The following is a 14,755-nucleotide window of genomic DNA, read 5'->3' as shown; positions in this document are numbered from 1 at the left end:
CTTTTGTTTTGCATCGCGTCGTATGGAGCAAAGACGATACTTTCTCCATTATTTTAGATAAATACATTAAATATTTACAAACACATTATGGCTCAGCAATTGTTGTTGTATTTGACGGATATTCGGACTATAGTAAAAATATTAAAGCAATGGAACCACAAAGAAGAACTGCTGCGCTTTCAAAATCATTAGAAGTTTGTTTTGACGAAACAATGATTGTGCCAATCAGTCAACAAAATTTTTTATCAAATCGGTCTAATAAAAAAAATTATCGACATGCTTGTTGAAAAATTTAAAACTGTTAATATCACAACAAAACAAGCCAGAGATGACGTTGATGTTTTCATCATTGACACAGCTATTGCCTTATCAGAACATCAAAAGACTGCTGTCATCATAGGAGAAGATATTGATTTGCTCGTTATTTTAATTGGACGTACTCAGTCACATCATCAGGAAATTTTCTTTAAAAAAGTTGGCAAAGGCAATGTCAAAACACAAATATACTCTTCTAAAAGCTTTGACCAATATCCTCGTACTAAAAAACACATTTTATTTTTACACGCATTTAGTGGCTGTGACACGACTTCTGCGCTGTTTAAAAAAGGAAAAAAACTGTTACTAGAGCATTGGAGAAAAATCCCGATTTAGATAAACTGGTGGTATTTCAACAAGAAAACTGCCCGAAACAAACATTATTTGAAAATGGAGTGCGCGTCTTGTTAGCATTATATAATGCTCCAAAATCTGAGGACAACATTGATCATTTCCGCTACACGCAATTCATCAAATTAACGAAACTAAATAAACCTGTACAATTGTCAACACTTCCACCAACAAGCGTAGCAGCTCATCAACATATAAATCGTGTCTACTACCAGATTCAAACGTGGTTAGGGAAGGACCTAGAACCTCAAGAATGGGGGTGGATGCTTGAAAATGAAATCCTGGAGCCCATAAGAACGTTACTACCTCCAGCACCAGCCGAACTACTAAACGTAATATTTTGCAATTGCAAAAATGGTTGTGATTCCCGCTGTGGAAGCAGAAAATCAGGGCTACAATGTACTTTAGCTTGTGGCCAGTGCAACGGACAAGCTTGGCTCAACGCTTCACTATATTCACTATATAAGAAAGCACATATGATCCTGAAATTCTGGAAGGTTTGGAGATGAATATGACCGATAATGAGGATGATGACAATGAATCGAACATTTATGAGCGACAACAAGAAGAAGACGACGAAGAAGAAGATAATTAGCTTCCATTTACAATTTTATTACAATTAAAATCAACGAAGATACTTTTAATATTTAAACTCACATTTTAATAAATGTATAATATGCCATATTTAATGATAAATAAAGATATGTGTAAAATATATTCTCTTACTGTCATTTTAATTTAAAATATAAAATCCAGAATTAATAATATGCTATACTTAAATAGTTAAATATGAATAATTGTATATAAATAATCAAGTTACTTCTTTTAATTAAATAATTAATAATTAGTACATAAATGGGCATTGTTTAATAATTATAATTTTCAAGTAAATAATTGACTTTATACAACGTACTGATAACCATAACTCACGCTTGACCTTATTAGGCCGTATATGACTGTACGCTGTGCACTCTTCGCGCTCTACCCCAAAAACGGTTGGTCGTATGAAAAAAAAGTTTAAACAAAAGTTGTAGAGAATTTTATAGCCTACAACTTTTATAATAAGTGCAAATCTCACTTAAGCAATAAGCAATAGGAAGTCAGATATTCGCGAAAAACCGATTGTTGTGACCTTTGACCTTGAATATCTTAAGACGCGCACACGATAACGTTTGTGACTTTTGAGACAACATTTAGAATGACAAAACAAAGGGTCATACCAATTTATAGCTTATTATTTTTCATTCCGAGGTGAAACCCCTAATATGACTGAGTGAGTTCTTTCCCATGGCTAATAGTTTTACTGTTGCTTTGATTCAATTTAGGGGTGTGAAAACAATACAATTTTTTTTAAGCGAAAGAGAGGCACAATGAAATTTCCTTAAAAATGGCCGACAAGCGAGAGAACAAGATGGTGCTAACTAGTCGAATAAAAGGAAAATATCATTCTGTTCGCATCCACTTAAACGGCCGACCCAAAACAGAAATTTATATATTTTTTCTTAAGCTCCTTTTAGGACGCAGGCTCTCACTCCGATGACAGCAACCCTGAACATCCACAGCCACAGTCGTGTCGAAGCCATCCAGTAGGAGGAGCTCTTTCAATCCGACCCGAAGAACCACAAACACTGAAAATTATGAAACCTTCAGATACCTCAGACGGTTTATTGACATAAACCATGCAATCATTGCTTTTCAACATTTGTTGTAAACGTTCTGTATGTAATTCTAACATAAAAGAAAAAAAGAAAAGGATGAAAGCAGAATCAAGAAATGGAATTCAGTTTAAGTCTAAACAGATGCACATTCGATGCTGTCATGGGTCAATAAAATCTTCTTTGCAAGTGTCCCATCAAGTTACGATTCCAGTGAGCATCCAGAGCTCTGGAGATCTGGGCATTCGAAAAGTAACGTATCTGGTATTATTGATTTGATACTCTTTGATTGAATTTCGTAATTACTGTTCAGCATTCAACTCATGGCAATTTATTCTGCGTATGATGTAGCACACCGACGTCTGTTTCTTTGCCAATTTCACTTCATATATTATTAAATTTTGAGTATTTTCGTCGTTCATTGAGAAAGCTCGATTACTTCTGAGGATGCCCTCTTGATGTTACCCTACTCAGTTCAGGCAACGGCACCCTACACTTGTAGTCGGAGCAGTCTTCTGCAGGATTTGACGAATTTTACTCATTGCTGCCATTTTTACTGCGAGATTTCTTTAAAAAGTCTCGATCGAAGGACTAAAATTGTCCTGTGCGAATACAATTTCAAATAGAAAAATCTACTGCTTTTCGCAGCTGCGGTTTGTTGGCAGATGAAGATAAGAAAACAAATAGAATGGAAAAGAGAAAACGGTGTAAAAAATGGTTGCTGGAGGGAAAGAAATAATCACATAATTTTTCCAAAAATTCCGAATAAGAGCCTTTCGATTCTAAAATTTAAGCAATAGACCTCCAAGTTTCGCATTGCTTTCAAACCTGACCTGCACAACCCACGACAAATCGCCTTTCTACAAAGCTATAAAGAGATACCGTAAGGGGGAAGTAGTGAATAACCAAATAACTGAAACGAAATAATATCGGTTTTTATTGAACAATTGGCGGTGATCGAAGGGGAAGTCAATAAAAAACGATTTATTGGATATTTATTTTCATTGAATTATTTATAAATATTTACACTCACCTATGGATATGCCTGGAATCAAATGTGCTGATATAGATTCGGCGCAGGTTTTGGCTGACTCTGTAGACAGTTAATTTGGTAAATATACGCGGCGAGTATGTCAAACATCTATACATTAAACATTTGAAGCTAAATAATTTCTTGATAGATCTCTTTACCTCAGGATGCAGAGATTCACCAAAACTAAGCTTGTCCATATCTCAGAAGTTTTTGGCAAAAACCGACAGGTCGATGTTGTATACACAGATATCCAAAAGGACCAATATGATGGTCAGATCAAACGTTTCTAAATTTTAATCGTATTGCTGATTTGTGTGATATTAACTGTGAATCACACTATTCAAGGATAATTAAATTTTTCGCTTTTTTTATTATAACTAAACAATTTTCGATTTTGCTCAGGCAAGTGCGCTGCCATTTATTGTTTTGTTTTACTTTAAGGATTTTCTGTAATAGATATAACCTACTGCAAGTAAAGCAATATTACTATTATTACTTATCTTGTTTTTGTTTTATCGTAATTTGCTAATTAAAGAATCCCTATAACTATGCCTAAAGAGAAATATCTAAATTACAATCTGACCGGGAGCGTTATAAAAATCTGAGAAATATCACACCATCAAAATATAATTCCAAAAAAACTTGGACGGAGTTAAAACAACGAAATTCCACAAAATTTATCAAAACCCAATAATATTAATAAGTTTTGTTCTATATATATGTAAAATAAAACAAACTCTCTAGAAAAAAATATAATTTCGTAACACTAATACTAACGCATCTGGGGTTAATGACACCCTAGTCCATAGTTCTTTTATCCTTGAGAATTATGAATAATTTGAATTAGGACTTCAAAAATTTATATCAGTTAACTCAAGATTTCCACTTAAGGTTAATCCAGATAAATCGATAATACCGTTTGTAAATAATTTAAAGTATCAAATTTGAAGATATTTTTAATATACATACCTACTCCACCACCTCTGGCGACTCTATCAGCTAGTAACCATTTATTTGGATTTGATTATCAGGAATATCGCCAGTCAACCATGTATCTGAAATTCCCAGAATGTCATAGTTTTCATTAATTAAAAGTAACTTAATTTAAAATGCATTTAAAAAAGCAATATGCAGTGACTTCATTCCTATTGGTGAATAATATTTTTTCAATTATAAAAGAAGTTCGTACCCTTAAACTTAAAACAAAAAAAAATCTATAAGCTAATTTTAACAGTAATAAAAGAGAAAAAAAAAACACAATATTGAGAATGGAAAAAATATATATATAAAAATAAAAATATGGTCTTAATTTTAAACCAATATATTATATTTTTGTCGTATCTCTTAGTTTTAAAATATGCAATAATTATAATTGCTCATTATGGTACTCGTTACCCGGAACTTCGCGAATGAAAAAGTTTAAAATGAACACAAAGTAAAATACTAAGGCCGGTATGCATAGTCAATCGCCAGCGAGTCGCTGTACGAAAATTGCCATGCACGGTCGTTCGCTCGCCGACTCGACGCACGCGCATTTCGATATTTCTTGGCGTCGCGCCGGAGATTTGTTGGATGTGAGAAAGATCATCTCCTTCGGACCGCCGGTTTGGACTTATTTGATCAGACGCAACGGATCGCAATTTTGATATTATTAATAATGCTAATAGAGATATTTTCGATTTGGAATTAATAAACATACCACGTCGGTGAGTAATATAAAATTTTCAAAAGTCTTGTGTTAGTAGCTAGTAGAAAGAAGTTTCGTTGAATTCAAAAAGCGATTTCGCTTCTTTAAAGCAATCATTCAACACGTTTTCTTACCTATAATTGAAAATCGAGAATATACGACCAATAGGGGGCTACCTGTTCCAACAGTAATAGGTTTACTGGTAACTTTGCGATTTTATGCTACTGGAAGTTTCCGGGTAAGTAGATATTTTTACATTAGTATGAATAGTCATTTACCAAAATAAATATAAAATAAACACATGTACGAATTATTTTTAGATTGTTTGTGGAGATCTAAGACGAGTCCACAAGGCCACAGTAAGCCATGTAATAACGAATTTACTAGCTCGCAGTCGGCAATATATAGAGTTCCCAGACAATTTGCAACCAGTTGAAACAGAATTGCAAACTTTCCAAATGTCACGGGTTGTATTGATTGTACTCCTCATATTCCTATCGTTAATCTGAGAGGGCCAAACGCAGAACTAGTTAGGAACAGAAAAAGGAAAATTTCGATTAATGTACAGGTAGTTGCTGGGCCTGGTTTAGAAATTTACGATATCGTTGCGAGATATCCAGGAAGCTATCATGATAGTCATATTTTTAACAGAAGCTTCGTTAAAAGCAGATTTGAAAGAAGGCAGCTACCTGGATATTTGCTAGGTGATGCTGGATATCGGTGTTTGATATATCTTTTAACTCTGATTCATAGAGACTCTTTCTATTTATGGGCTCTTTACATAAACATTCACATGAATAAAACAAAAGATATTATTTTGTGAAGACTAAACAAAACGAAACGAAATCACATCTACTGAGTCATACAAATACGAACAAATAATAATATTAGAATATTTAATAATACGAAACATTGATTAATAATAATGACAATTAACACATTTTATTATTTTCATTTTGTAGCTGTTTTAATTTAAATTCTTCCTGCAGCAACTGCAACAACTCCGAGACGCAACTATCTAATAAAAATCTTAAAACATATCGGTCGTTGCTTCATGACTATGCATACCGGCATAAGAGCCCTTATTGTGTGTATCAAATATCACTTGAATATCGTTTGCGATTACTTAATAAAATAAAAACACACAACAAATTTTATTTTTCAACACTCAAAAAAAAGACATTTCAAAAAATGTTTACCACGTTTCCGTCTCAAAATTTGGGGAGAACTTTCCTCCTTGCTTTTTGTCAGAGAAGTTAGGAAACACTATATAAGATATCAAGGGAACACTGAACTTTGTTTAAATATTAGTTTAATATACAAAATTTTAGGAAATTCCTTTGTTTGAACTTTAAATTCTATTGTTGACGGGTTCTGAGTTAGAGCAACGCTTATTTATAGAGAATGCGTAAGAAAATCTTAATTTGTTGTTAAAATAGTCCAATAAAATGCCCTACATTTTAAAAACTAAAAAACGGTTTTTGGCTTTGGCATTCCGAAAGGAATAACAGTAATACAAATAAAACAGACCTAAACGCAATTAAAAATATCTTCATTTTAGGAGAATTTTTATGTACGTATCTGTCCCATTGAAAAAAATACTTAAATATTTTAGATCAAACTCGTGAAAGTTTAGTAGTTTCCCAAGGGCGATCGTCGAGTTCATCTAATCGTTCCTGATCTTTCTTAGTGGAAATGAACAGAATACGCTTTCATCTTTCAGACATATTTCAGAAGATTACACGGATGTTACAGGACACGCTGGCGGTAAAACTAAACTAATACTGTACTGAAAAATTTACTGGAATTCAGTCTGCGTTTTTCTAAACGATGTTGCCGCTGCTTTTCGGATGTTACAAGTTAATATGGATATACTGAAATATACACCCATAAATTGTTGGATGTCACAGAGTTGGCAGTGTCTGATATACAAATATACAACACAGGCGAAGTCAAGAAAAAGTCGTTTTAAAAATTTCATCACTGGGTTCGTAGCTCGTGACATCCAGAAGTAATTCCAAAAGCATTGCCTTTAAATTATGAACCAAAATACAGTGAAAAACATTGTGACATCGAAAATTGGATGATGCGAGATTAACGGGGCTGACAGAGGAGAACTGACGGCGTCCCATTTTATTTTTTAGGAAAAATGCCATTTCAAAGCAAAACCCCAACAGCCTTGAGACTATTGAGTTTAAAAACCTATAAATTATTAGTGCCTAAAGTTACCTCAGTTATACTCTCCAACACTTTCGTCCGAGTCGTCCTTCTCCGGCATTTCCGGTAAATTAAAAGTTTAAAGTGAAAGTTTCCGCCAGGTCAAAGACAGAGGTTTTGTCTGGTATAACAATCTACTAATATGACTGCCTGACAAGTGCGGATAATCACATGCCATACTGCATCGTATAATGAGAGGAGTCCGGTTGCGAAGCCTACTCCGCACGTTTTTAACTCTGGCTTCTCTCTCACTACACGGTGCTTTCATTTTTAGAAGCTGAAAACCACAAAAGATAACATAAAATAAAAACATAAAAAAACCCTGCCGCATTTTCCCTCGTGTAGATTAATTTCTAGAATCGCTACTTTAGCCGTTTATATTGATATCTTGACAACAAATAAAGACGGGACGGTCAATAACTAGAAAGAATATAAAAAAATTGAATCAAAGAAACAATCACTCATTTTCCTTAAATAGCAACACTTTGTATAATGTTTAGATGTTTAAAAAGTTAAAGATTTCGAAGTATTAGCAATAAAACGTATTTCTACACGAATGTTGTTTTCCTAACTTTCAGTAAATTTCGAAATTAATCCTTGACAGTTTTATGCCACTTAACTTATTCATTTTTTTATTATTATTCTCGTTTATTGAATAAAAAATAAATAATGGTATATGCTAATAAATAAAACAAATTAGAAGGATCGTTCATTATATACAAACATTCAGGCATTACCTCTTTTATGTCACCAGAGTCTACAGGTTACTGTCAAAAATACATTTAACTGATGGAAACATCCAAATATGAGTTGCGCCTTAAATGAAATCTAAAATAGTAGTCTTATTGGTTATCAAAATACTTGAACAAAACAACCACTGTACATCATCCAATTTTTGTTTATCTGTCAAATTAATTTTAATCATTTAGTACAAACTTTAGATAATAGATTATCAAGTTTCATCCCTATTAACTACAATCTACTTTCTAATTCCGAGGTCTCATACTCTTATTTCATTATTACAAAATTGAAACATTTATTTGGCCATTTTGGATGGGCCATTAGAATTTTTAACTAAATAAAATTGTTTATCTGAATTCTGAATACTCAAAGTTTTAAAAAAAACATGTAATTTTGAATTTTATAGAAAATATTTTTTTTTTGCTTTTAAGCAAATAAAACTTTTCCAATATAACATTAATTTAAAATATTTGACCTATTACTCTTCTAAATAATTTGTTACCTTATTTCAAGTCCAACTTTGTTTAATATTTTAATTATTAATTATTTTGTGGTGTAATTTTTTTTGGAAAATGTCTACGGGAAGGAAGAAAGATGCCATTTGGTCACATTATGTTGTTAAAGATAATAGCAAAAATCAGTGATTCCTAAATGTAAAAAGTGTAAAGTAATTATGGCTGGACTAGTGCTGCGTATGAAGAAACACATCTAAAAATGTGTTCCATCTGAAAATTCTCAGCTACCAATGTCAACTATGTATAATTTCCAGTCAGATGAGGATTCAACCCAAAAATCAAAAATATTCAGGGGATGCTTAGCCAGATAATAATGCAAGTAAATTTTAATTTAAATTTTTACTTTTGCGGTATTAGTTTTTAACACTCAAGGTTAGCTTAGGTTAAACCGCTAAGATAATGTTCCAAAACTCAAAATAAAATAATCACATATCAAAATTTCTCAGTCATATACGAGGTGTGTCAACAAATGTAAATTTTGCTCAAGAGTAAAGTACAAGTATTTTTGACAATATCGAAAATTTTATTAACAAAATCACTTAAAAATTGTAAATTATGTAATAATTGATTAAAATAAAAATATGATTTTGTGCATTTTTCCGTTCTTTGTCAAAATACACACCCACACACACACACGCACACACACTGTGTTAGAGTTAAACTGTGAAAGTTCATATAAATATGGCTTCTAAAATGTCACGTTTTCGTTATCAAGATACAGGATGTTTTATGAAAAAAATCTTTTTTTTTTTAATACATATTGGCTGAACCTAAAACAGTTTTTAAATTTGCATCCTGTATATTGATTGACCAACCCTGAAAAATGATTTAATTAAGCTAGCAGCACTTTCGGTAGAAATGAGAGTGACGTTGTAATGACCCCAAGTCCTCAACCGTCTACTTCTAAAAGCAGCATTTCAGGTTTTGACGTTCGAACCAGCCAATCAGAAAATAATAAGTTACATCTACAAATCATTTCATGCAGCTGAACTTAAAAATATGAGAAATGCATTACGTCCTGGATATAAACCACCAAATAGGAATTCTGTTTTAACCGACTTGCTCGATAAGGTTCATAATTCAGGACAAACAATTAAAGAAAATGTATACATCAAGGTTTATTTATCGCTAGACGGCTGGAGCACCGTTCATGATGAACCTATGATAGGCTTATGGTTGTTCATCCCATATATTGAACTTACTTGCTCATGATATAGAAGTGCCAGGAATAAAGAGTAATATAAGAGTAATACAAATGTACTTTTGGCCAGCGCAAAATTCAGAAATGCTGGTGGTTCTGCCCTTGTATTGCCTCAGGATGTTCGTTACTTTATTGGACTGCTTAAGAAGTTTTTTGACAAACCGGCCAACATTATCTCCTGTTTGGTCACACAACAAAATAAGTATTGATATAGGTATAATAAAGTTTCTAACCAACACCAATTTAAAGACAAATGCCCCAGGCTAATTAAAAACCTTACAGCATATCACAGTTGCTTTGGACAAAGTAAGGTAAGTGATACGAATAAAGTCAAGGAGCACATGAAAATGGTTTTGACCCCATCCCATTTTTTGGCAAATTTGCTTGATCATCGCTGTACAAGAAATAAACTCAGTCAAGAGCAAATAGAAACTGCCGCGGAATATGTAGAAACCAATCATATAGAAGCATTGCCAATTATTAATTTCCAGGCAAACTGTGCACCATTTAAACCATATATATTTTCTATACATCTACCTAATTGAGAATGTAAAACCACTGATATGGTGGCTTTCTATGAAAAATATAAATACGACAACAATGGAACTTGCTCAACAGCTTCATACAGCTTCTGTCACCATAGCAAAGCTGCAAAATGTTTTAAGTTTTCCAAGTTAAGTTATGTTTCTATAATCGTTAAATAAATAATATGTAAGATAAAAAGTTTGTTAGGAATATAAGCAAATGTTTAAAACCCTGTAATCGTATCATCTGAAGATGCACTGATTCCAGTAGCCATTGCATGGCACTTAATGCAATGTTTTTATTATAAATGAGCTGTCAAAATTACATAAAATTAACCTAATTATGTTAAAAAATCAGCTGTCTCGTTTTATTTCTGAAAACTGTAATTGCAATAATATATTCGAGAAAAAAGTGAGTCAAATTAATTTAATTGCTTGTAAGATAATGTTGATGACGTAGCTGCAGAAGCAAAATCTAAGGATAATGAAGCTAGGAAAATTAAGAAACTGAAATCTTGTTAGACATTATTATAGTAAAAGACATTCTCTTAGAATTTGTATAAAACAGAGTATTGCGTATGTCATAGTTTCATTCATACACACAATGAGTAGGTTCCAAGTACGTTTACCGTCATAATTAGATAAAGTACAAAAAAACTAACAACATTTTCTCATTGGTACTTTTCAAATACCACAATATGCGGCATATAAATAAGCTTCAAAAAACAAAACTTTTCCTACATTCATCTAAGCGGAGATTTTGAGATTCCGATGAATGTGGCCACACCGTATAATAACTTTTTAAAAACAAAGATGAATCTAAACAACTTTTGCCTCAAAGTTCCGTTGCTATTTTTAACAAATTCTGAGATAAGGCGACATCTAACAATAAAGGTCACGGGATATATAAAACGTGTGGTATAAACCAACTTGCAGCTTTAAATACAAGCATGTGGAAATACTACTACTTCGAAAATGTAACAAACAAGAAAATATCACCAGCACAAAAATTTAGCAAAACTTGACATTTGCGTTAAAAATTCAAGAAAACCCTAGCAAATACTATTAATTTTGGATATTGACTTCTGTTTAATTCGTTTACATGAATTTATATGTAAATGTATGCGAGGGATGAAAATCAATTGATCCACTTTTTGTCGAATAAAAAACAATTATCTCAATCATTCAACATGCCTCGTTCAAAAATAATATAATAAGCACTTAACAAAATAATATAATAAGCAATTAACAAAATGGCGATAGCAGTTTATAAACTCTAAAAAATACATTTTTACACATCATCAAACGCAATAATAAACTTACCAATCATAAACATGTCACGAATCTAATGTAATGAGACCAGAAACACTTGGATGAGAAAATTCACAAATGGCGAAACGTGAAACCAAACGAAAACTCCTCTTATTCTAGTCTAAACCCATACTTCTACCGACACTTTATTCTACAAAATGGCCAATTGCAATCGGTGCAATGGCATAACGGTAGTCGTCAGCAAAAACCACAGATCTACCAGAAAAGTTACTTTGATATCAACCGCAGAAGTACCAGTACGCGGTGTCCCACGAACCAGTGACTACAATGATCTGACCACAGAATAGAAATAAATAGCTTACCAGTCCCTGGTCTGAGCAATGCCCATTCTTTCGCATACTAAGGCTTCCACCACCGAAAGGGATACCCTGCCCGTAGAACATTCTATAACGTCCAATGAAAAATGAGAATTTGAGGGCGATGAAATTAAGGTATGGAAACAAATATATGGTTCACGAACAATAATGGACATCCTTGTTGCGTATTATTGAAAACAGCTGATATTACTACTTTCGACTTTGGGAACTAGATAGGCTAATAAAGTATGGAAAAATGGAGGTTATGTGTTCTAAAAGGTAAAAACTTTTGTTATTGTTTTGATTACAGAAGGCATATGGATGCTTAACACTGTCAATCTACTTAATTTTTAGGACCATAAGATAAGAAAAGGAGTGCCGAAAAAACGTTCTGTTCCTTTTTCTCAATGCAGATGATAATAAAACAAGTCTCGGAAGTCTCGTTTTTAAGTTTCAATACAAAATTGAGCCATTTTAGAAAATACACAGGAGTAAAAGATTAAACAAAAAAAAATACATTGTTGAGGACATGGATAGCTTTCAAGATTAAAAATCCCATGACTTTTGATGACTACAAGAGAGATCACCAGCGAAGTCCATCAATATTGGAATGGGTTTAACATGATAGAAAAGTGAGACAAATTTTAGCATTCTAGTATTGTTTACTTTTTGAAATAGGGAAACATATACATATAAGGGATGTTTTTTTTTATGTATAGAACTTTAAGTTGCAATAAAACAATGATGAATTATTCGATTGACATGAATTTTATTTATCCGAAAGATAATTTTGTGGCATTACATTTTAAATATGATTTCTGGCATATGACCGCCACGGCTGGCGCGGATGTAGTCCAATCTGGACGTCCAATTTTTGATGACTTTCCAACATTTGTTGGCAATAACACGGCGAATGTTGTCTTCCTTATGGTCAAATGTTTGTGGCTTATCCGCAAAGACCAATGACTTTACATAGCCCCATAGAAAGTAGTCTAGCGGTGTTAAATCACAAGATCTTGGAGGCCACTTCACAGGTCCAAAAGTGAAATTGGGCGGTCACCAAATGTGTCTCAATAAATCAATTGTGGCACAAGCTGTGTGACATGTTGCGCCGTCTTGTTGAAATCACATCTCCTGGACATCATGGTTATTCAATTCAGGAATGAAAAAGTTAGTAATCATAGCTCTATACCGATCACCATTGACTGTAACATTCTGGCCATCATCGTTTTTGAAGAAGTACAGACCAATGATTCCACCAGCCGATAAAGCGCACCAAACAGTCACTTTTTATGGATGTAACGATGTTTCGACATACACTTGAGGATTAGCTTCGCTCCAAATGCGGCAGTTTTGTTTGTTGACGTAGCCATTCAACCAGAAGTGCGCTTCATCGCTAAACAAAATTCGCTTATGAAAATCGGGAACAACGTCAATCTTGTTTTGGGCCTATTCGATGATCTATGCCTGCCTTACTTGATGATCGTTTGGTTTCAATTCTTGCACGAGTTGAATTTTGTAGGCACGTAAACCAAAACAAAATCTTCCATAAAGTGGATGGACACAGATCCAATTCTTGTGCTCGATGGCGGATGGACTCATTCGGGTCTTCCTCAATGCTACGCTCTACAGCAGCAATAGCTTCTTCTGTACGCACCGTACGGCGTCTCTGGGGATGCGAATTATCAATAAGAGTAACCGTGGTGCGAAAATGTTCCATGGTTAATCGAATTAACTGCTCTGTTGGACGATTTTGTCGACGATAAAATGGACGTAGCGCGCAATACGTATTCCACACAGAACCATAATTTTCGAAATAAAATTGCACTATTTGCAAGCGTTGTTCAGGCGTGACTGACTCTATTCATGATGAATTGACAAACCAAACAGAATAAATCACTTGACATCTGTTAAATCGGTCGCCATCTTGAACAGTAATGCCAACTTAAAGTTCTCTACATCGAAAAAAACACCCATTATATAAATATAGGGAACAAATACATATTCCCTCAATATAAAAATGACAGAATCAAAACTTAAAATTTTCATGAAAATACTTTATTTACGTTATTATTATTATTAGATTAGACTACTTTTTACTTGACCAATCAAATTCGATCAAATTTTTTTTAATAATATCTTGCAATTGTAGACTGATATCTCTCATTATTTTATAATAAATTATGATGCGTTTGTAATGTCCAATTTACCAACACCCAGGAAAAAAAATGCATTTTCAAATGCACAAGAAATATAACATTGGGTACGTTTTTATAAATTATTAACTTACTCACTATAAAAAATCAACGATTTTCTTTTTGCTTATTTTTAATACATTGCGTATTTGTATTAATCCGTATTATCTTCAAAACAAAAGTTTTTTTTAATATTTTAAAAAGAAAATAGGGGCTGCTGTCATGTGACCTTTACCAGCCACTAGCACAAAAGGATAAAGCCGCCATCAGTCCACTTGTGTTCTTAGGTAGTGAACGGCGTTTGGATTTGCACTACCCCCAAGGTTTTATAACCGTTTTCTTGTTGGTTTAAGAGTGGCGATAAACAAACATGCAATGTACTATATATACGGTGTTTTATAATTAAATGTCAATATTTTTTTCCACCACTTACATTCGCCCCATCCTGGAATTTGCTTCCCCTATCTAGAACCCATGGCTATTGCGTGATGTTCTGGAAAGAGTGCAACGAGCGGCTACGCGCTGGCCACTTTAACTTAGACATACACCTTACGATGACCGTCTCAACATTAAGTCAGCGTCGGCTGCGAAGGGATCCCATTCAAATGGATACGTTTGCACATGACCAATTTCCATCTGACGTGACCCTTGTTGTCTTAAGCAATGATGAACGTCTACGAGGTCATCTATTTA

The 14,755-nt window shown here is 33.4% G+C and overlaps 1 protein-coding gene and 1 pseudogene across 8 annotated transcripts in view; one reads left to right on the top strand and one right to left on the bottom strand.

Annotated features, from left to right (window-relative positions):
* The window catches only part of LOC132707927 (putative nuclease HARBI1), a 44,215-nt gene that overhangs the window by 18,358 nt on the left and 11,102 nt on the right, over window positions 1–14,755 (bottom strand). For 2 of the 8 annotated variants that reach the window (XR_009619794.1, XR_009619796.1), the window contains exons 4-7: window positions 14,496–14,748; window positions 7,271–7,535; window positions 4,324–4,409; window positions 2,880–3,414 (exon numbers count right to left, since the gene is read on the bottom strand). The gene's annotated coding sequence lies outside the window, so the exon portion shown is untranslated. Of the gene's footprint in view, window positions 1–1,529; window positions 2,295–2,870; window positions 3,415–4,323; window positions 4,410–7,270; window positions 7,536–12,647; window positions 13,537–14,495; window positions 14,749–14,755 lie in introns of those variants that run through there. The other 6 variants (XR_009619792.1, XR_009619793.1, XR_009619790.1 and 3 more) reach the window with 5 other exon arrangements.
* LOC132707619 (putative nuclease HARBI1) lies at window positions 4,809–6,420 on the top strand (annotated as a pseudogene).

Source organism: Cylas formicarius, unplaced genomic scaffold, assembly GCF_029955315.1.
Source record: "Cylas formicarius isolate icCylForm1 unplaced genomic scaffold, icCylForm1.1 PGA_scaffold_9__14_contigs__length_23061073, whole genome shotgun sequence".
In the NCBI taxonomy this organism is placed as follows: domain Eukaryota; kingdom Metazoa; phylum Arthropoda; class Insecta; order Coleoptera; family Brentidae; genus Cylas; species Cylas formicarius.
The sequence above is the reverse complement of the archived record's forward strand: the minus strand, read 5'-3'. Positions and strand labels throughout refer to the sequence as shown.